This window comes from Myodes glareolus, chromosome 8 (assembly GCF_982192425.1).
Source record: "Myodes glareolus chromosome 8, mMyoGla1.1, whole genome shotgun sequence".
NCBI lineage: Eukaryota > Metazoa > Chordata > Mammalia > Rodentia > Cricetidae > Myodes > Myodes glareolus.
Genome location: NC_142033.1, coordinates 40,370,241 through 40,394,148, shown reverse-complemented (window position 1 = coordinate 40,394,148; position 23,908 = coordinate 40,370,241). Strand labels below are relative to the sequence as shown.

At 44.4% G+C, this 23,908-nt stretch overlaps 1 protein-coding gene across 13 annotated transcripts in view; it reads left to right on the top strand.

The window, feature by feature from the left end:
* LOC125387582 (LIM and calponin homology domains-containing protein 1) overlaps positions 1-23,908 on the top strand; it is a 317,590-nt gene that overhangs the window by 97,685 nt on the left and 195,997 nt on the right. The window lies entirely within an intron of this gene.

Genomic DNA, 23,908 nt, shown 5'->3' with positions numbered 1-23,908 from the left:
GGGCTGGCTGTATGTTTGACATCTGCACATTGGGCTCTAGAATGTTCTTTCCAAGTTGTTTTGTGTTGGTCCCAGTTGACTTGTACGCTTTAAGAAATAAAAAGGACCTGTAAGGAAGGATTAGTTAGATTCTGTCTCTCTGGAAAACCTCTGTTGGTGACCAATAGGTTGAGATGAAAGCTTTCCTGAACTTTCCAGTATGACTTCTCTCCTCAAGTAGCTGGCAGTGCAGGGGATGGCTCAGGAAAAAAAAAATGTTTTGCCCCCACGAAGGTCAAAGGATAGAAGAAAAGAGAGAATGAGCCTCCCAGGAGTCAGGAGACATTTGGCCTGGCAAAGCAGAAGTAATTCAAACGTGAACTGCGAAGACGCTTTGAATCTCCCAGGGAAACATACGTAAGCCATCAGTTGGTGTTGGATGCGTCTTGAAGTTTTGAACTTTTGTGCTTAACATAAACCAAGAAGACCACAAGTTTTATACCAATGACCCCAAACCACAAAGTAATTTACTTTTATTAACACTGGAGTAAATACCAGTGTTCGCTGGCATGTGGCTTGGAGATGAAACATGAAAGAAAAACGTCTGTTTGGCTTTCTTCTCCCCCCAAAGCTGAAACAGCTGGCAAAAAGCAGGGTTTTGCCTCACTTGTAATTGTCCGGAAATTTAAAATAGACCTTTTACTTTTTTTGGAGTTTATATTGAAATTCCATCTTTCATGAAATCGGTGCGCCCAAGTTTAATAGCAGGCATCCGTCTCTCATGGGTACCCCTGTTATGGGAAAGTCAGCTTTGGGCCTCAGCATGGCACCGGTCTTAATGGCCTTGGGGGTCCTGGGTAGGGTCCAGGATCTTGGATCATCTGAAACTGAGCCATGCCATCCCCGCTTCAACACTTCTTACCTCCCGGAGGTCCCAAAGGGAGTTATATACGAGGAGAATGAGCTCAGAGGAGCTCAGGCAGTCTCCCCACTACCCCATCACTATGATGTTCTTTCCCCCAAACTCTGTCGAGTGCTTGAAGATCTGAACAGGGTATTTAAGTCTCAACTGTTTAAGATCCAGTCATGATCGTGATCCCCCCAAACGCCATTTTTATGGCACGCCCACATTCATAGATCAGCCATAGTCTGTAGCAGAGGCTATAGGGTTTGTGTTTAGGGTTCAAAATGAGAATATGAGAGCATGGCCTTTCCTGCTACCATTCTTCTGTGAACAGTGGCTAGAATCCAGATAAGGGCATTTGCAAGTTAAGTTGACAGACACCTGCTGCTGACCATGGCCTTGTGTGTAGCAAGTGTCTCCCCAGAAGTGTGCACTGACTTCACTACCCAAGACCACTTGCCCACACCACCCTCACCCTTTTCTTTGCTATATCTTCTTCCGGAAGCAAGTATTAGATACTGTTACCTCCTGTCCAGCACTGCTGAGGCCATCCCATTCTTTTCAGAAGTTGGCCATGCTTTTGCCTGTCTCCTCCAGGCGGAGGTTGAGCTCTCCTTGCTCTCTGAACGCCTCCCTCCTTCTCCCCACTCATTTGCCGCAGACATTTCCTCCCCTGGCCTTCCGTCGAGCACCTCTCTTTCCCCTGCTTTCCTTCCCTCCTAATTCAGATCTAGGCCCTGGCGTCGATCAAATCTCCTTATTCTGTGTTCACCACACACAGGTCAGCTTCCTCCCTGGAACTCACAACAGTCACTGTGTTATAGTTGTGTACTAACCTACTCTCTTCTTGCCCTGTGCCTCCCTGCCATGTTTCTTGTGTTGAACATAATCTCCTTTTGTGGTAAGTCCGAATAAACATTTATTGAATTAGTGAATGCTCTGGAATGTCGATATACTTCCTGGGGCATGGTGGAAGACCAGGATGTCTCCACTACCTCGCAGGAGTTTGAAATTTGTGGTGGCAGTGCCTCTCTTCTTGTCCCTTCTGAGATCCATGTCTGGCTTTTAGTGCATTCAAACTCTCAAGCTCGCAGACCCTTTCTGTGGATGACTGCACTCCTGGTCAGCAACTGCAGAGCAAGGAATCCTAGTTTCATTTCCTAGCCATTATTTGCATTCTCTTATACTTTGGAGTTCTCTGTGTTGTGTGTACATGTGTTGGGATGTGCTTGCCGGTAAACGTAAACGCAAATCTGATGCTGATGTTGCAATGCCTTTGTCTGTTGCTCTTTGCATTATTATATTATTATTATTGTTGTTATTATTATTATTATTCACCATGCTGGGGGTGAAAAGGGATGACAGATACACGACCCTATAACCATCTTTTGTATGGCTGCTGGGGATCTAGACCCAAGTCCTTCTGCTTGTTCTGCCCACACTTCCCCCATGGAGCCATTTCCTTAGTCTTCTGATTTCAGATGCCTTTGTTATCATTTGTAGAGTGCCTGTGTCATCCTTTATGTTGCTCAATACGTATTTTCAAAGTGTGAAAATTATACTGTCAAGTTCCTTTTAAATTATTATTAGCTTTCATTGTGATAATGCACACATCAAGTGTACTTAAGTGTACTTATTTTTCAAGCCCGTGGTTCAGTGGCATCAGTGGTTCAGCATACCTAGTTCAGTGGCATCAGTGGTTCAGCATACCTAGTTCAGTGGCATCAGTGGTTCAGCATACATGGTTCAGTGGCATCAGTGGTTCAGCATACGTGATTCAGCAACATCAGTGGTTCAGCACACTTGGTTCAGTGGCATCAGTGGTTCACCATACGTGGTTCAGTGTCTTCAGAAGCATGCATGTTGCTGAGCGCCCATCACCACTAGCCCTCCACAGAACTCTCTTCTTGTCCCAGCTGAAACTGTATTCATAACAGTAAGACCTCATTCCTTCGCCCTTAGCTCCCAGCAACCACCACCCTGTCTTCTGTCTCGATGAATTAGATTAATCTAGGTGTCTCGTTTGAAGAGGGGGATCACTCAGTATTTGTCCTTTTATTAACTGGCCTATTTCGCTTACTGCAGTGTCCTCGTGGTCCATGCACATTGACTCGTATGTCAGAATTTCCTTCCAAAACTGAGTCTTAGTCACTGTATGAGTCTATATGTTTGAAAGTATCCACCGTCCATCCTTTGGCTCCTGTGAGCACACAGCCATGAGTATGAGTGTATAAAGGTCTCTTTGAGCCCGTTATGTTACCCTTTAGCTTCATACGTCTCTTACCTGTCTAAGGGAAGTCAGATCTAGAACCTGGTCCTCAACGTTCTCATCTAAGAGAGAGATGCTTGTGGGAGGTCAGTGATCAATAATTATTGTTTAACTTTTGTCTGTACCAGAAAACAGAATAGTCTACATCATGAGTCTGGGTACCAATGAACTTGGAAACGTAAGGGTCATCCATTCTATCCATATGGGTTGAGGATATCTGTTTTATTAGGTGGGAAATCAGGAAGTTGTATTTATTGGAACCCTAATATTTTTAAGCCACCACCTCACAATGGAAACAAAACCATACATTTGAATGGCCGGCTCTTTTCTATGGTGCTCCCTCTTCATGGAAAAATGGGCTCTTGCATCCCTCCAGAATACATAATTGCGCTACCAATCTGTGTCTGTTGCTCTGCTGTCTGCCTCCCTCCTTAATCCAGTAATAGATTTCCAAAGCCTCTGAAGTGTTGTTCTTTCTCTGGAATGTCCCATCAATCAGTGCACCCATGTCCTTGTCAAAATGAGAGATGAAGGTGACTCTGAGTGTGGGCTGCCAGCCATGCTTGCAGGCATGGGCACTCTCCACAGTTCCTGAGGCCTGACTGGGGACACAGCTTTCCTTAAGTTTCAACAGCCCTTTTTAGGATTGTGTAATTACTACTTTTGTAAAATGTGTAGCTAGTCTTCTCTTTAAAGCACAATTCCAGGAGTTTTGTGCTGGTAGATGACAGCCACATGTAGTATGAGGGGCCGGCTTGTTGGGGTTTCCGTCCCGCCCGGTACCCCAACAGCCGGCAAATCCCAAAGAGAAATTACACACAGGACTCCATAAGGTTATAAACTGATTGGCTCATTAGGTCAGGCTTCTTGTTAATTCTTATAACTTATATTAACCCATTATTCTGATCTATGTTAGCCATAATGGCTCAGTACCTTTTCCAGCGGGGGCAGCTTACATGTTGCTTCTTCAGTGATCTGCGCAGGAGTGCCGAGCGAGTTTCTTCCTCCCTAGCCTTATCCTATTCTCATTGCCCCGCCTCTACTTCCTGTCTGGTTGACCCACCTATACTTCCTGCCTGGCCAATCAGCGTTTTATCAAAATACATGATTGACAGAATACAGACAATTCTCCCACACTAGCCACACAGCAGTCGAGGTTCTTGAAAAGGAGCTGAAAGGTGGGAGGAAGAATATCCTGTGGGCAGCCCATTCATGTCTCCTGCCCGCATCAGCTCACCACCCCTTGCTCCCTCTTCTTCCCCTGAGCATCTAACTTGATTCTCCATTTCTCATTCTCAACTAATGGCTTCCCAAAGTAGTCTGTGATCTGTCTTCCTGCACTGACATCGCCCGCATCCTGTGTACCCTTATGTATCAAACTTTCTTGTTGGACTATTCTCGGACCACAAGCCCACAAATAATGGCCTGGTTACTTATTAATTATAAAAACTTGTCCTTAATTTAGGCCTTTCTCCAACTACCTCTTATAACTTACTTAACCCGTATTTTTTAAATTGACTTTCTGCTACATAGCTCAGTTACCTCTCATCCCCACATTCTGTAGAAGTTGCTTGAGTCAAGGTTTCCCCACCCCAACAGAAAACGTTCAGTTCACATCCAACACAGCTTTCCTGCCTCATCAGAGCGTGGATTTATGTTCTCTTTTCAAATCATTCTCTGTCTCGGTCTGTCTCTGTCTCTGTTTCTGTCTCTCTCTCTCTCTCTCCCTCTCTCTCTCTCTCTCTCTCTCTCTCTCTCTCTCTCTCTGTGTGTGTGTGTCTGTCTGTCTGTCTCTCTCTCCCCACCCGCTTCCATAACATTCTCATCTCATTAACTCCTCTTAACTCATCAAGAACTTGTTCTCCTTTGCTGGCCCATCTTTTTTTCCCCACTGACCGGGTTGCTGCTTATCCCTCAAGGTTCAGTCCTTGGACGCCACACGAATAGTTTCATCTAGTGGAGATCACGTTCAGGTGTCCGTGTTCAACTCTGCCCCTTCCTGTATTCCCTAGTGCATCCCATGCTCATTGTTGCCAAAGAGATATGTCTTAGGCATTATCAGCCTTGATAGGAAGAAATGTGACAAAGTATGTCCTTCTAAATTTGTTCCTCTTGAAGCCTTCTCCATTAATAGATTATACAAGCATGAACCTGTTCTTCAGTGGGAAAATACAAGAGTGCTTCTCCTGGTTAATGTCTCACATCAGTCTACATGCAAATACTTCAGCCTCTAGTTTCAGAATAAACCTGTATATCTATTTACTCCTCATTGACTGTTTCCCCTGCAGTCCAACACTCTGTCCTTATTGGTCTTTCTCCCTCTGGTATTTCTCTCCTCCTCCCTGAAAGTCAATTCTCCATATGTTGGCTAGAGTCAGTTTTTAAAAAACTGCTAATCAAGCCATATCTTTCTCTGCTCAAAACTTGCTTCTCAGTGGCTTTGTACCGTATAAGAAAAGTCCAAAGTGCACATTGTGACCTAGACACACCTCATCTGCCTCTCTGACCCCGGTGGCTAGGTATTGATTGGCATTTGCACTGGTGTCATTCCAGCCATCCTGTCCTTTTGCTTTTCCATTCAGTTCATGATCATATACATCTATGGGCACTGAATTTGCATTTCTCTCCACTCAGAATGTTCTTCCCATACAAGGGAGTGTTGCTTCCTGTATTCACCCAGATCTCTGCCGGTCATTCCTTAGACAAGCTCTTCCAATATAAAACACCCCGAATAGAAGTCCACTCTAGCACTCCATGTCCTGCTCATGATTGATTCGTAGCTCTCATCACTACTTCAGGCTCTATATTATTATGTGTCTTAGCTACTGGATGTCATGCCACAGGTTCCGGGACCACATCCCTGCTGCCTGGAACAATGCCAGACATCGCAGTCATATGTGCAGTAAATAATTGATGAATGATTCGGTCTACCCCAGGGCACAGAGATAAATAATAACAGTAATTCATATTACCTTTTAAAAAATTATACTCTTGGCCATGTACAATCCCAGTTAGCACTCAGATACATAATCTCATTTTTTTTTTCCTCTGTGAGGTCAATGCTGTGATTCCCTGCCTCCTCCCCCGACCATTTAGCAGGTAAAGACAGTTCTGCATCACAGGTGTATTTTCCCCAAATCACATAGCTAGTCCTTGGGCTATAAGTTTATGTCTTCTGATTGAGGGACTTGTCTGTGTTAGCATTTCATCACTAGGGAAATTGCCCGAGATAAACTTAGGGAGGAAAGAGTTTAGCTTAAGATATGAGGTTTCAGTCCATCATTGGCCAGCACCAGGGCATCTCGCCCTGTGGCAAGGCAGAGGCATCACAGCAGAAGAGGAGCATGGAGGAAAATAGCTGGTCATCTTGTTGTAGCTCGGACATAGAGGAAGTGAGGAAAGACATTCCTTCAGCAGCACCCCCCAAGGGGCCCCGCTCCTGCAACGGGGCTTCATCTTCTAGTTTCACCAACAATGCCATACATTTATGAATCCTTCGGAGGATTAATGCATTGATTAGGTCTGAGTCCTCAAGATCCAATCACTTCCCCAAAGCCCTGCTTCTCAACATTGCATTGTGCTCAAGCTCCCAACCCAGAATCCTTTGAAGAGTCTCCCAAACTTTAACAGTAGCAATCCAGCCGAAATCTCCCGATGTTAAGAGCTACCTTATTGCGTGTGTGAGAGAATGAAAGCTCTAGGAAGGACAGGTGATTTGGTTTGCTAAGAGGCGGGTTGGCTGGGTGACCATGTGCCGTAGGAAAATATTGTGTGACTTGTATCTAGAGACTTGAATATGGAGCTGGAGAGGAATGAAGAGCAAAGACATTCCGAATGTGACGCATGGCATGAATGCATGCAGAGGCGCACATCTGTGTGGCGAATTCATAAAAGCTGTAAGCTCGCACAGCAGATTCCTCAACCCGCGAGGCTGCCTAAAAGTTGCAGCTTGGGCTGTGGGCAGTGGGAAATGTTAGGAAAACATCCAAATCAAGGCCGAACCAGGATCCCCGGGTGCGGCCAACAGCACAGAAGAGTAGGTGAGGCCAAGGGAGCAGGGAGGGGGAAGGGGAGGAGACCCTGGGTTGAAAGGCCTCCTTCAGGAAGAGAGCTGATTCAAACTTCCAGGTGTAAGGGAGGTGCAGAGGCCTGTGAAGACACAGGGGTTCCAGCACTCAAGTTGTGTTTGTCCGAAGGTGCCAGACTTTCCAAAGCAACCTATTGACATATAGGAAGAAAAGAATTAAATTTGGAGGTTAGGTTGCTAAGATGAATGAAGTAGGCATCATGTGGGAAACAACAGAAATTGTGCAACAGCAATAGATTTTAAATCCGATGAATGAGTGCATTTTTCTCCGTCATGTGTTAACTCCATCTTCAGTACTTTTGGGGAGACTCAAACCTCAGGCCTTGTATATGCTAGACAACCATTCTAACAGAAATAAGTAAACCGGTACTCAATTTATGCACATAAATATAGAATTTTATTTACATTTTATGTAATACTTATAGTTGCATATAATTACATATGATTTTATTTATGTACTATTTATTTAGTTGCAGTGCTGGAGATAGAACCCAGCACTTAATGCATGCTAAGGAAGCGCTCTGCTCCTGAACTTCATCCCCAGCACATGCAGTACCTTCTGTGTGTGTGTGCAAGTGTGTGCACCAAGCGCGCAGGTACACTCACATGTGTATGTGTGGAGACCAGAAGTGGATGTCCACTAGCTCCCTCAATTTCTCTGCATCTTAATTGTTGAGACATGGTCTCCCACTGAATCTGGAGCCCTGGTTTCAGTTAGACTGGCCAGCCTGTGAGCTCTAGGGCTCTGTGTGTGTCTGCCCCTGTGCATAGATGCACACCACCATACCCAGCTTTTATGTGGATGCTGAGGATGCTAACTCAGGTCCTTATGCTGGAGCAGCTAGCGCTTTAATCCCCGAGTCGTCTCCCTAGTCCAGTTCTTCCTTAATAAACCCTTGTGTATCATTTACAAGTGCCTACCCGCCCTGTTCACCATTGTCGTTCTGTTCTCCCCTCCCCCCATCGTGGGGAGGTGAGGCTCTCCTGCATCCACGGCACAGCTTTCTTGTAGCAGCTGACTCACCCTGCACTGTTTTTTTAATAGATGTTCTAGGATGGTGGAAAACTCTGGGTAGAACAATGCTTGATATTTCAAAGCAAGCCCTTGAAAGTCTATTTCTGCCTTGTAGTAATAGGATCTCCAGAGTTCCAGAATGAGTTTTGAATTGGATTGCTGTGTCTGGGAGGCCCTGCTACCCCAGATCTGTACGCTGGTAAGGATATTGCTCTGATGACTTTTGCACCTGGCTTTTGAGGGACACCATTTAGGGAATCAGTCAAATACCCAAGAAGCACCTTGTGTTTATCCTCCTTAAGATTTACCAGAGAGATTGACTTCACCTACCTGTGTCTAACGTCAGTGCTCTGACAGCTGTGTTTTTAAATTACATTTCAAATGAAAAGCCAAATTCTGTGGGTATGTGTATGTGCTTGCGTGCATGTGTGTATGTGTGTGTGCATGTGCATGCATTGTTAGGCAGCCTTGGTCTGAGTTCTATGACATGGATTCAGCCATGTCATCTCGGGACTGTTCCTTGGCTTGTGTGTTCCCTTCCTGCCTCACCTATCACAAATCCTCGTTCTACTTCGCTCTACTGTCTCGCTCTCAGTTGCCTGTTGGACGCCTTTGAACATCTCATTGTTTTCTCTCTTTAACTTTACTATAAACTGGCTATCTTACATGAGATGTATGCTTTTGGGGGCAGGGAATTCAAGACAGGGTTTCTCTATGTAGTCCTGGTTGTCCTGGAACGCACTCTGTAGACCAGGCTGTCCCCAAACTCAGAGGTCTGCCTGCCTCTGTCTTCCGAGTGCTGGGGTTAAAGGCGTGTGCCACCGCTGCCCAGCTGGGATGTATGTGTTTCAAGTTTATTTATTGTGCCATAACATGTATGGCGGTCAAAGGATAACTTGGCAGGAAGACAGTTCTTTTCCTTTCACCATGTGTGTCCAGGGATTGGACTCCGATTGATAAGGTGTGTTAGCGAGTGCCTCAGTCCCTCGAGCTATCGCAGTACCCACAGTGTAGTTTTCAAAAGTCCCTTATGCCTTGAGATTGTTTGCTCAGGGCAGACAGAACCTGTTGTTTTCAGTATCAGCTCTTTGGTTTTTAAATGTTGGTGACTACCCTAGTCTGTTTTCTGCTTTAATGACAGAATGCCTAGACTGGGAAATTCCATGAACTGGGGAAAATAGAAAGAACAAATTGACTTTTCACTGCTCTGGAGACTTGGTGGTCCAGGTGCACAGTCCTTGTGTCTGGTGGGCCCTCTTGCTGTATCATTACACTACATACGGGCAATTGAACATGCAGACATGGAAAGAGCAGATGAGAGAGTGTGCAGGGCTCCTAAGAAGCCCACGCTTAGGTAACTAACACACTCATGACAGAAGACACTTCTAAATCTGTTTACTTTCTACACATCCTACTCCCAGAAATTCTCAGAATAGCGATTCAATTTCAGCATGACCTTTTGAGGGAGCATTCAGACTCAGCAATGGCATGTTGCGTTGAACACAGATGCTATATGTGCCCAAAACAATAGCGGTCCTGCAGCACCTATGGAGGCCTCTTTACCCATCGTGCTGTGAGTTCATTAGCTGTGCAGGTATCCAGAGGTCCCTGAGCTGATCGCCTCAGCCATCCCAGGACTGGTCTTGGGGGTCTGGGGTCGACAGGCTGGGAAACACTGTTTTCCATGCCATTGGAAGATCTCATGAACAGGTTGTCAGCACTGAGTTGAAAAATTAAACAGAGCATTCCCCAAACTTATTTGGCCATGGATCCTTTTTTTCCACATCAAATATCTGTCAGTCCCCAGGGATCCTGTAAAACAGGCATTGGGAAATGCCTCTGTAAGCAGTTTTTCTCATAAGCAGGCAGAGAATCAGTGTGAAGGCCAATTGCTATGAAAAAGAATTTAATCTCCCTAAAGCCATGATGGGAAGAACAGTATTCCCTTTGCACTTTCACCCCATGGTGTGTCCCTGTGGTCTGCAAGAGGAGAGCTCCGTGAACGTCAGTGAGTGTGGATCACTAAGGGCCTGCTGCTAGTGCCAGGAGTGGTGGGGGCAAAGGTGGGGAGTTGTGTGTTCTGTGAGACCCGAGTCCATTCAGGTATTGGGTCTGTTTATTTGCTTGCTTTAGGCTTGTCCTTGTGTACCATAGCACAACCAGAGACAGAGAGCAACAGTTTATCAGAGAAGACAGAAACCCTCCTCTCCTCTCCCCTATCCCCTCCCACTCTGTGTCATCCAACAGCGTGTGGCTAGCCTTACTGGTCCTCCTCACCTGCCTAGCACTGTAATAAGAAGCATATAGTTTAGATAGTATAATCCTTTATCTTAGAAGTAGAATGTATTTGCCTTTTTTCTCCAAACGTTCATTTTTTTTTAATAACCTGGTTAACTACCTGCAAATTCCTCAGTTCCATATCAGTGCACCCTAGAATTATTTGCTTTGTTGTAAGTTTCTCCTATGTTGGAGACAGAATAAATGTGTTTTAAAACTCAGAAGCGTCTAGATGTTTATATAGTTCTGGGCTTTGTTTTTAGTCATTATCTGGGTAAATTTCTTTAGTGTCGTGGCTTTTCGGAAATTATCAGACAGAACGTTACTTACAAGTTAGCGCCTTGTCCTGCGATGTAGAGAACACAGGTGGTGGGTTTATTGTGTGATTCTGGGCTCAGCTCATGGGGCTGGGGAGAGGCCTGTGAACAGATTTTTCCTGCTTTGAACTCAGTGCCATCATGCCAAGGTTAAATTGAGCCGTGGTGGAAATGTTTATATCATGGGTGTTGACAACTGCTCTGCTCTACAGAGTCCTCCAGCCTCTGTGAAGGCTGCTGTTTAGTGGAACACCATGGGGCCAAGGCTAACTCTCACATAGGCTTGATTTAAGTTGTACATCCATGTCTGAAATGCTTGGGAGAGAACTGCTTCCATTTTTTTTTTCAGATTTGGAATATCTACATATACTCAGTGGGATATCTTGGGTGTGAGACCCAAGTCTAAACATGAAATTCATATATATCTCATGCATACTTACGCATAGCTTTAAGGTAATTTTATTCAGCATTTTTAGTGTGCCGACGTTTTGACTATGACCCATCCAATGAGAACAAATGAGAAAGTTTCTCATTGTGCCTTTGGGAACAACAAAAGTTTGGAATTTGGAGTCATTTCAGATGGTGGATTCTCAACTATACAGTCAGGTGTCCCTTGGGTCCCTTTATAACTCTAGGCCTTTTAGACCTCTTACCCTTTAATTCTTTGACAAGATTTTACCATCTAGTGAAATATATGGTGGTGTGTGTAGATGGAGACTTCTGTCCTGCTCAGACCCACAGCTCTTCAGTCCCAAAGAAATACATAGAGGCTTATATTAATTATAAAATGTTTGGCCTATTAGCTCAGGCTCATTATTAAGTAGCTCTTACAGCTTAAATTAACCCATAATTCTCATCCATGTTTAGCCACTAGCCTGGTACCTTTTATCAGCGAGGCACTCTCATCTTGCCTCCTCTGTGTTTCCCTGCCTTTTCTCTTCCCAGAATTTCCCTAGTCTGGTTGCCCTGCCTATACTTCCTGCCTGACTACTGACCAATCAGCATTTTATTAAAGTCATTGAATGACACATCTTTATAGTGTACAAGAGCATTATCCCACAGCAGGTGTGTGAGTACAAGGTCCTAGTATTTATTTGTCAGTTAGAGGTAGACCCCATCAATTAGGTTCATTAAACATGGACTGCTTGTGTCCTCTTTAATTTCACTGGTGTGACATAATACTACATTGTGGCCATATAGTTCTTTCTGACTATAGATGAACCTCCTTGGCATGGGAATTATTTGGTCATGGAGTTAAGGGGAGCCAATTCAGTGATGGATCTATATTCACTTGGCTTCTGGAAGCCAAGATGGGTGCTTTTACTGGGGTGCCTGACACCTCACTGCTGGCTCAGTGAGACTTGGTGATAGATGGTGACTCAGTGGGTTTGGATTACCAACTGCTATTTTTTTTATCACAAAGCAGCCAGGAGAACAGATTTCCTGCCATAATACATTATTTGCAGGTTTAAGAACCAGTGAAGTGCTGGGTGGTGGTACACACTTTTAATCCCAGCCCTTGGGAGGCAGAGGCAGAGGCAGGCAGATCTCTAAGTTCCAGGCTAGCCTGGAATAGAGAGAATTCCGGGACAGCCAGGGCTACACAGAGAAACCTTGTCTTGAAAAACAGCAGCAGCCGCAGCAGCAGCAACAACAACAAAACTATTGACAGATGAGTAGAGAGATACCCTGTTTTGTAAACATTAAATGAAGCAGCTTGCCCACCTTCCTTCTCTTCCTCTGTGCTCTCCATTAATGGTTATTTCATTACAGAGGTGATCAAATTGTGTATAGCTTTATTCAAGATGGATTATTAGATTCCTGTTATGATTTCTTTAAAGGCAGAGATAAAAATCTAGCAGCACCTCAAAGCCTTTTGTTATTTCATCACCCTATGATGTTGAGGAAATTAATGCTAAATATCCATATATTTTAGTATTTTTCTGAATGCAGGATTTGTTTTCTTACTCCCCACTTTGAGGAAAAGGCAGTGTGTGTGGGAAGTTGACACGGGCAGTAGAGAGTCAGGTTTTTGTTTACAGCTCATTGGCGTAGCCTAATGGCTAGGAGTATGGATCAGGAGTCAGACTGCCCTGCCTACTACCCTCTGCCTCATGCTAGCCCTAGGAAATTGGACAGATTGTTTAATGGTCTATAGCTCAGTCTCTTCAGCCTGCAGCAGGGCTAATGATAACACTTACACTGGGCCTCTCAATGACCCATTGAGCACTTTGTGAATATCTGAAGAAAGATCTCTCACCATGAACAGACCCTATGGGTCCCCACAGTGGCTTAATAAGCATTAGGGAAACAGGAGTTTCAGGAGAGGTTGCATGGTTAGGCAAAGGTGACTGAAGCTAATGAACCTCCTCTGCTGGCCGCCCTTGTCCAGGGTCTCATCTGTATAACCAGCCAGCGTGGTTGTGACCACAGTGCATGGTGCTAAGGACCTGGTGAGTTAGTGGAAGATAACATCGCCATCACTGTCATTTCAAAGGCAAGAGGCTGGGGTGGCAGTGGGTTCATGAAAGTCTGTGACATCTACAGGGGAATTTTAGAGAAATGAAGAGTTTACCAGAAGCCCATTGGAACTGTGGATAGAGCCCCGTTTCCTTGACTTTGGCCCTTTCTTCCCGAATACTGACTAGGCATAATATAGAGTCGTGTGATTCAAACAAAAGAGAAAGTAATAGAGCATGAGATTAAGAGTCTCTGTGATCACATCAGCCCAGAGTCAATCACATTCCAGGTTTCTTTGCCCAGTATTCAGCTGTTCATTTTAAAATACATTGGCAGTAGGCAAGGGCGGATCATGGTCACTGAGTCAGCAGTTGGTGCCATGGTGCAGTATGGCTCGTCACCCTTTGTCACCTTGGGGCTCTCCCAACAGGAAGGCCAATGGCAGATTCAGCCCCTTAGAGCCATGAGACAAAATAAATATCTTTTCCTCGCAAAGTGTTCTGCCTCATGAATTTCATTATTGTCACATAAACTAATGCACAAGCATAGAAAAATCACATGAACAGACACACAGCCTAGTTAATGATTTAGTGTGAACAGCCTTGTGATGACTACCCCAAATAAAAACATAGAATCCTTGTCCCCTAGAAAGTATCTTTTGCCATCCTTCCCTATTTTCTCAAAATTGGTCTCCTGCTGTATGTGCGTGTGATTTTTATATTGTATGATGTGTATATGTATGTATATATGTGTGTACTGTGTTAAGCTGGCTGGCTAGTGAGCTCCAGGGAGCCAGTTGTCTTTTTCTTCAGCACTGAAATTATGGGCATGCACCCCCATGCCTGGCATTTTACGTGAGTGCCGGGAATCAAAGCTGCTCCCTCGTGTTTGCTGTACTTTATCCGCCACGCTCTCTCCCTAGCCTCCCTCCTCTTCAGCTGGTCGCTGCGGAGCTGTCCTTTGGCGTCATGTTCCTCTAGCCGGTCCTGAAATAAAAAAAGGCTACTTGCGTTACTCTGCTTTTCTTCTGAGTCAGTCACCGTGTTTTATTTTCATTCGGTAATCTAATAAGTTGTTTGGGTGAATTCTAGCAGTTCTCTGGTTTGACTTTGATGCCGTTTTCTCTGCCGAGTACTGGCAATGTCCACCAGCTTTGTGGTTACTTTGGATTCTTTGCTAAAAATTATTCCATTATTAGAATATCAAATAGTGAAATTGATCAGTTCTTTGGACAGCTCTACAATGGCTACAGGACTGTGTGTACTTGGCAGGGGCTCGAGTTCTAGTTCTTTGCCCAATAGCAGGAAGCCAAGGGCTGACCCCTTCTTCCTCTCCATCGTCACTGCTAACATCATGCCAATGGCCGGCAGGGCCAGTTCTGTGTCGTGAGCAAGGGAGCGAGTGGACATAATATGGTGACTGATAGTCAGCTGGCAAATGACTGTCCTTAAACATGAAATCCACCCCTGGAGACGATTGAGAAGGGTCCGGATGGGTTGCTGAATGACCTCTTGGTCTGGACTGCTGATGTTCTTCTCAACACTAGAACCCGAATGGCATTTATTAGTCAACATTTTAAAACATATGAAAGGGAGTGGAGGAGGGAGAAAAGAGAGAGAAAGGGAGGGGGAGGGAGAGAGGAGAGAGAAAGGCAGAGGAAAGGAGAAAGAGAGAGAAAGGAAGAATGTGAGGGAGGGAGGAAAAGAGGAGAGGAGGAAAGAATTGTGGAGGGTAGGCTCCAAGAAACCCGTGTGCCAACGTTCAGATTTCAGTGGTAGCTGGCATTTTCTGCATTTAGCTCATACGCATACATAAGACACTCAGCATTTTTCAGTGGTTTCAAAAGAAATGACAGGTATAAGCTACCTTTATCCTCTAAATATTGGAGCACATGCCTAAAGAAGAACATCAGCCAGGTAGCCATTATCACTTCCGGAGTGGACAGTGATGACCGGCGTCCCTAGGCGGCCAGTGTACATTCAGAATTCTTCAGTTGTTCCCCAGCTGTCACCCATGGGATTTTTTCTAGCCATTATCTTTCAAGGAGATACACATTGTATTTTGTCGTGATACTTTTAGGTCTCATATTTATGAATAACAACCTTTCCTTTTTCCTTCATGGCAAGGCTTTTTTATAAAAATATTTTAAGAAGTCTAATTTTCTTATAAAATGTATTTTTTTCATAATTGGTGTGACTGTCCCTTTATGATCTTTAATTCTGTCGGTATGCATGGGGATTCTCTCACTGGCTTCCTAATCTGATTTCCTGCTCAGCACCCACAAACCCTGACCTCGGCAGAGTTGCCTTTCTGAATACAGATGGCTCTAGCTATGGATTTCCTTTCTCTTAAATATGAAGCTTTCTAAACAAAACCACGGGAGAACTAGCATTTTACCCACTTCATACACATGAGATGCCCTCCGGGCAGTATCCACCCTATTCTGACCTCCCACAACTGAGTAACACAGGTTCCTATAAGCACCTGGTGCATTCATTGTACTAGACACCAGTGAATGAAGCGAGCTTCAAACCTGGATTCTGCACGCAGATCTGCCTGATTCGGTGGCTGTCTGCTTCACTGTGCTGAGAACTATGTGATAGGTTTGCCAAATTTAGCCCAGAACTGCAATGTTTATTGAAGGAATAACACAGTACCCAGGGAAAATTAACCATGGCTTCATGAGCTTACACAAGACAACATACTTGGTTCACAGCACCCCCCTGGTCCAGTTCCTTTCTGGACTCGTCTTCCTCTTTACTCGGTCCTTAAGGAGTTCAGCTTTGGTGGAACTCATTGTGTGTGTGTGTGTGTGTGTGTGTGTGTGTGTGTGTGTGGTCTGTCTTTCTCTGCAGCTTCTGTCAGCCCTTTCTTAAAGGGAAGGACAGCTTGAGAATGTGCAAACACAGTCGGCTGAACCCACGCACACGTGTCTGCATTGACCCATTTTCTGTGTCCAGATCATGCAATGGTTACATCGGAGGGCGGCATGCTCCCAGAGTTCTTTGAAGCGTCAGCTGTATTTTTAATTAGATTTCTTTTGTCGGCTCTGTCAATCTGTGGCTATAAACAGCACCTTCTGGTTTTCCGATGACACGATGAAAATATAAATGAATCTTGCAGATTGCATTTTATTATCCTCCGTATTAAGCACTCAGAGCTGGTGCTAGCGGGAATCGTGGTCTAGTGATGCTGATTAAATAACTTCAGGCTTGGGCTTCTGGGCTGTTTTTCCGCCAAGCCAAACGGAATCGATATAAGGAGCTATTATAATTGAGCAAAGTGTAGCAATCTAGCTGGTCCGGGAAGTGTCAGGACTGTGAACAGAGTGTGGTGGGGCCTCCAAGAAAGTGGTGGTGGGGGCTGTCACTTTAGCTTCTGACTTGTCCACAGAACCTTGAAAGTTACTTGATTATAAGATGGTGTTTTCCTCACCTGTCATGTAAAAAGTGTTTTTCTGTAATAGGCTTTGATCTGGTGTGAGGTGGTGGTATGGGTGGGATTTAGAAAGGTCTCAGGCTGCAGTGTGGGTGATGGCTTGAGGAAGCCCCATAGGTGGACACTGCAGCTGTATTGCTAACAAAATGATGGCAGCTTGCCCCACCGTTACTGTGTAGAGACAGAAAAGACAGGTCTGGAATCTATTTTGGAAAGACGGCTTGGCTCTTCCTGGTGGCTTGACTTCATCTCTGTGTTATTGGAGGAAATGATGCTATTCACTAATGCGAAGACCAGAGGTGGATCAGGTTGGACTGGGGGACAAATGTCAAGATTTTGTAATAACCTCATATGTGAAATATATATATTAGGTACCCAAGAGGAGATGCTTAATGAGAAGTTGAACATTTGATTTGGGACTTGAAGGGCCCAGAAACGTGTAAAAATGCATGAGTTCCCCTCATCCATAAGACATGAAAGACATAAGCCTAGCTGGATTACCTGGGGACTTGATGGGAGGGCATAGGAAGAGAAGAAAGGGGAAGTGAAAGGAGGGGGAAAGGCAGTTCTGTACTTTCCAGCTAATGAGGTAGAAATCCTTAGTGCAGTGGAAAGATGTGTTTATTTAATGAGGCAGAAAGAAAACCAGGAGGATGAAGTGGTGGGGAAGCCAGGAAAGGCAATGGGTCTCAAAAGGACGAAGCTGCTGGCTCATGCTGCTGAGCCATCCATTAAGATCATAGGTGTGGAACATCTCTTAAGTTAGGCAGTAGGGCCAGATATGTGCATCAGCAGAGAGCCATTGGGTACCACCTCTCTTAAGATCAGGGAAGAAAATAACTGCATCGTACTATAAATAGCAATAGCAGTGATGTGCAGGTGTGCGCTGCAGTTGTTTTTCCCTGGGCTCACATGCAATGAGATGCATTGAGTTCCTTCTTTGGTCGGGCATGGTGCTAAGGGTTTTGCATGCTTTAACTCATCTTCAGGAAAACCGATGGAATAGGCACCTTTACTGTATCTTCAGTGGGGAAAGTGAGTGTTGGAACGAGCTCATGAACTTGCCCAAAGTGATAAGAGTTAAAGGTGCCTCCATTATAATTCTTGACTCTTTAAAGAATTTTCAACAAATTAAATAAAAATAGCTTGCAACGGTTAAGCTTAGAGACCGAGTGTTACATAGAATCTGGACCAGGGAGGAAAGAGGGCGGTGTTGAGTTGGGGCTTTCTGGAAAGGAGAGAATTCAACATGGTGACCTCGGGGAAATGAAGGAGGCTGTGGACAAAGGCTTAAGGTTGAGATGTGGATTGGAAGGAGCAGATCTTGACTATTGATGGATCCTTTGGGGCTGACAGGAAAAGATAAAGGTCACTATGATCTCCTGAGGGATAGAGGATAGATGATGGGCTTAGAGGAAACTTCCACAAGGTGATGTCCGTCACCCCAGCCGGCATGGAAGAATCCTTGAGGATACAATTAGAGCCACAGCAAAATGTATTCTGGAACAGTCTCTTTAGGAATTGCACATTACAGTAACGAGGAAAAAAAAGTTAAAGACCTTCTAAGGGTGACTCTTTTGTTATAGGCTCGAATACAAACCATAATCCTGATGTTCACTGTGTGGTATTGTTGACACAATAGCCTTCACCATTAAGGCTGCATTTACTTTGGTTCCTCATCCCTCCCCCACAACCAACTTCTCCTTCCCTGTCCACTAGGCTCAGCCCTTAGAACTTTAGGTCTTTGCTCAAATAAAGACGTTTGCATAGGTCTTCTGGACTGACTGTGGTGTCCTGATTCACCTCCCTCCCCTGGAGAATTCTGGCTCTTCCTTCAATGCAGCTTTATTGTCGCTCTCTCGAAGTTCTTCCCTGGTGTCCTCAGCTCTCCTGGAGTATTTGGCTGAAATGCCGCATGGAATTAAATTTAAGGGTGGGCAAAATTCAAGCTCTGCCGTTGTAATGGCTAATCTTCAGTACCAACCTGACTGAATTTAGAATCACCCAAGAGGTGTGTGTGTGTGTCAGTGTGTGTGTCTGTGTGTGCCCATTTCTAAAGAGGTTTAGCAAAGAGAAGGCATGCTCTCCTGTAAATATAAGTAACAGCAGCCCATGACTGAGATCCCGTAAGGAATGAAGAGGGAAAAGGGGGCATCTGTTCATCACTTGCTGCCTCCTGGCTGTGGGTACAATATGATCAGCCACCTCGTGCTTTTGCTGTGTTTTCCTGCCATGATGGACTCTAATCCTCCCAAACTGTGAGCCAAAACCAAAACAAAGTCTTCCCTCCCCAAGTTCCTTTTGTTAGGTGTTTTATCATAGCAAGGAAGAAAAGAGTATCAACTACAGCTATTGGTGAGTTTGTGCCCTTAGGCAAGTCCGTTAACCCCTTGTTAGTTTTCTTGCCTTTAAATTGGACCTGATCATCAGATATTCCGGAGATGCTATGGAGATGGGATAAATATCATGCAGCACATATTTAGACTGAGAAGGGCAGGTGATAGCCGCTCAGCGAGCCTCGGCTCCTGCCACTCAGGGTCTGCAGTCATACAAAGCGGGCCAGCCCCTTCCTCTTTGCTCTTGGTCCTCCTCTCGTATCTTCCCCAGCAACAACTGTGCTGCTGTGTTTTCTCCCCCCCCCCCCCGCCCCGCCCCTGGATTGTGACAGCCACTGGGAGCGTCTAGGTCTTGTCATTTTGATCTCACCCCTTCTGCAGGGTCTAGCCTGAAGCAGGTGTTGAGGAGATAATAGAGTGACTGGTGGCTAATTCCTCCTTAAGTGAATATGATTTATCTTTGTTTACAAGACATACCCTGCAAACTTCGGTTTGACTTTCTAACAATCTTGAGGGGTTTATTTCTAAGGGAAAAGGGAAAAGTAAGAACCGTTTTATTCTGCTCTATCGTATAATTTCAGCACGAAGTATGCAGAGATGCTGCAGTTAATTAAGTCAGGTAGGAGCAGGAGAGCTGGGGGCTTAAGGAGCTGCAGCGAAGCCTCTTCATGAATGAACGAGTGTGGCTTTTATCGTTAACACGGTGCGAGAGAAAATCATAGCCTCTTGAAAAGGACCTGCTATCACACAACTTAAGGAAAATCTTTATGTCTCTTAAACGTTAAGTGGAAATCTACTTAACCTTCAGGGAGCAGTCTTTTGTCAACAAACAGAATCTCTTCATCAGAAGGCTAGGAGTGACGACTCACTCCTATAACACTGGAAGGCAGAAGCAGTATCATCTTTTAAAGTTTGAGGCCAGCCTGGGCTACATAGTAAGTTTTTGGCTAGCCAGAGCTATGTGACAAAATCATGTCTCTAAACAAACAAACAAACAAATTGGGGGCGAAGAGATGGCTTATGGTTAAAAGCTCTTGGTTTTTGCTCTTGCAGAGGACCTGGTATGGATTCCTAGCACCCACAAGGTGGTTCACATGGTGATGTAACCTCTGTAACTCCTGCTCTAGGGGATCCGACAGCCTCTTCTGACTTCTGTAGGTGTTAGGAGCTCACATGGCTCATGTACATATGTGCAGGTGAAACAACCATACACATAAAGTAAATAAATATATTTTTTAGAAAACTCAAACCCAAACAACATAACAAAGATCCCCTCTTCTTATCATTGTACTAAAAATTGTGAACATTTATTGAAAATGCTCTTTAGACCTGTAGTTTGTTTGTGGTTTCCTTTCAGACATCTACAGACGATTCATGAAAATGTTCCTGAACTACTGTTTGCATACATGGTAATGATCAGGCTGGAAGACCAGTTCTTGGCAGCCTTGGGCTGTTCATTGCAATTATATAATAACAATGGTAGCAAAGCAATTAACAGACTGTAGGCTATGATATACGGCGTGTTACATTATAAACACATCGTAAAAATGGAGCTGTGTGGTTTTCTTTTTGAGTCTGACTTCTCCATATTTCAGAATCCGAATGATTCAGAACAGAGCCAGGGGCCTAGATAAATTCAGAATTACCTCTGAGCTCCGTGGAAAGGAAATCGGATACAGATGAGCTTCCTCCATAATTGCTTGCACTGAGCAGGGTGAAGACACATGGTAGTGGCTTTGGCGTCCGCTTTTTTTTAAAAAAAAAAAAATTATGAAGGCAGACAAAAAGCTTTTATTTTCTTGGAAAAGCAGGTTTTGATAAATTAGTTATTCAGTGACGTTTACTCTGCATGGTCCTCCAACAAATATTGTGGTCAGAAATTAAAGTGGATTTGACCCTGAGCATAAAACGGGGGATTTGATACAAGGGCTTCCTGAAGGATATAGCCAGAGAATAACGGATGGTTTATTGCCATCCTAAGAATTTCTGAGGATTCCCTTGAATGAAGAGATGTGTTGAGGCTTACCCTTGATAAGGTAGTGCTGGTTGGTAGTTTTTGTCCATGTATTCTAGCATTTTAATGTGTTGTTATCTGCACCCACTCATGCATGTGTTCGTGTGTGTGTGTGTGTGTGTGTGTGTGTGTGTGTGAGAGAGAGAGAGAGAGAGAGAGAGAGAGAGACAGACAGACAGACAGACAGACAGACAGACACCATTAGGGAACTGTGGGGGCTTGGCTTTTACCATGGTGCCTGAGGTCCAGAGTCATTGGTGAAAGCAATGAGAGATATAGTGTTTTGATCTCTAAACCTTAGAGACTATGAGCTGCCTGCTTGAGAATAGATGGGAGGCCAGGTGGAAGCCATTGGACCAGCTTCTGAACTCTCTATCAGATATGTTTAATCCATGACCTGTGGGGTCATGCGTGTCCTAGGATAGCTATATTAGTGACCCAACACAAAAATCACACCATAAAATCTGAGGTGTTATTGTGACTTTCTTTTCATAAACTTGATTGTGAGGTTCTTAAGTGTGAACTTACTAGTCACAGCACCATGCTACAGTGTCAAAAGGCTGGACATGTCTGATGGATGGAGGATGGCAGCGATTTGGAGAAAGGTAGCCAATAGGAAGTGAAGGAACGGGTGAGTCCAAAGGGAGAATAAAGAGTTGTTAATGGGTGTTATGGATGTGGAAGGAAGGGTTTGGTGTGACTTTGCCAGTTAGAGCTGGACAGCTGTGAGGACAGAGTTTTGGTGGCTGAGGAGTAGGGGTAGGAACTGGGTAGAGTGTTCTTCACCATCCTGGTACTCCTTCCTGGTGGACCCTGAATCCTCCTGAGCCTGGGCTTTCTTCACAGATGCCTTGTAACCTATGGTCTCACCTCAAGCATACACACACGCGTGCGAGTAGACACACACACATGCAAGGTCTTAGACATAGTCCTGGCTAAGCTGGAACTCATTATATAGAACCAGACTGACCTTGGACTCATAGAGATCCACTTGCCTCTGCCTCCCAAGTCCTAGGATTAAAGGCGTGGGCCGCCACACTCTGGATCTCTTAAGAGCTTGGCTGAGCTTCCCACCCTGAGTTTGTGTCTTTGGAAAGTGATCATGGACTGATGACAGGTTAGTTGGCAGAATTGCAAAGAACCCTCAGTCGGCTGGGATCCAGGTAGAGGTTGGAAGGGTCTGAGCTGTGACACTTAGTTCCCTACAAATGGACCTTTGGTAATGGCAGTTAATCTTAATAATGATGACTGGCACCTTCATGAAGGGAAGTTAATTAGAAGTCTTTATAGTCAGAATATAAAATGTGAGCCATCGTAAACACATCAGAAAGATACACTTTTGTTTAAGCTGTCTGGACGAATTTGTTCTGAATTGGATTATTTCTTCTGTGACAATTAAGTACCACTTAGCAGTGGCCTTCACGCCCTGCTGTTTTCTTTATGGGAGGGCTGTTTGTTCTCTATTGCATGACATGTGCTTGCATCAAGGATTTTATCAGCACAACCTAAGTTGCTTAATTTGTTTGTACAAATTTATTTATAATAGTTCCTTGTTGTGTTTTTAATATTTTATGCTCTGCGGTGATGCCATTTGTCATTTCTGAATCTGGTGATGCACATCTGCTTTTTCTTTTGCCTGTGTCTGTCCCCTGGTCTGCTTCAGTATTTCTATCCAATTTTTGTTATGCTACCCTTAGTTAAGAATATTTGGGGAGATCCTACAGATATTTTCCTGTTAAGTTAGAATTTAATTCCTTTTGGTCAGAACGCACACTTTAGATAAATGCTTTTAAGTGTATTGAGAATTGTTGTATGACCTAGAATTTGGGCTGGCTTGATAAATGTTGGAGGATGGAATATTCTAGAAATAACAGACCAGTTGGGTCCATAGTGTTATTCATGTGTTCTATATTATTATTAATTTTCTGTTTGTATATTTTATTAGAGAGAAATATTTACATCTCCGACTCTACTTTTGATCTCTCCCTCTTTGTCATCCTAACTGCTTTGCTTTGTGTATTTTAAAGGTTTTTTTTAAATACACAGTGAGATACATTTATGTTCAAGATTATGTTGTCTTTGTCAGTGAACTAACTGACCCCGTCTTATGAAAGAACTTTCTCCATCCACGCTATTACTCTCTGTTCTGAGGTTTCTTTCTCTGATGCTAGCACACTGGCCCCGCTTTCTTGTGACTCGGGTTGTGCACATCTTCCAATTTAAACAGTGCATTTGTGGGTAGCTCAGGGTTGACTCAACTTCTGAATCAGCCTGACATCCTCTGTGCTTTAATGGGGGCTCTAGAGCCGCTCTCACTTACTGTCACTATTGACATGGTTGGTATGGAGCCTCCATGTTTTCTGTCTGGTCTGCATCTTCCTTTCCTTTCCTTTTCTTTCCTTCCCTCTTTTCCTCTTTCTCTCTTTCCCCTTTTCATTGTTGGATTATTTTTATGGCTCCATTTTTTTCTTTCTTGTCACTTATTAGACATGACTTCTATTTTTGTGTATTGGAGGTTTCCTTAGGGCCTGTTGCAGACCTGTCTACCTGGTATATGTCAGGCCGGGCATTTGGAGAATGAACAAATGAAACACTGAGTACCTTGTGCCCCAGCAAATGATTGCTGACCGTCAGCGACGCCATGAATGTCCGGTGCTATCATTTCCGCACGGTGGCTTTAATCTCTAGTTATGGCATTAGTCTCCTAAGTGAGGGCCCTGCGGACCCTCCTTCCTGGACTACCAGTGTGTTAGTGTGTAGGGTCTTTGTTCTTCCTATTTGTTGTTGTTGTTTATTTTTATGTTGAGAGAGC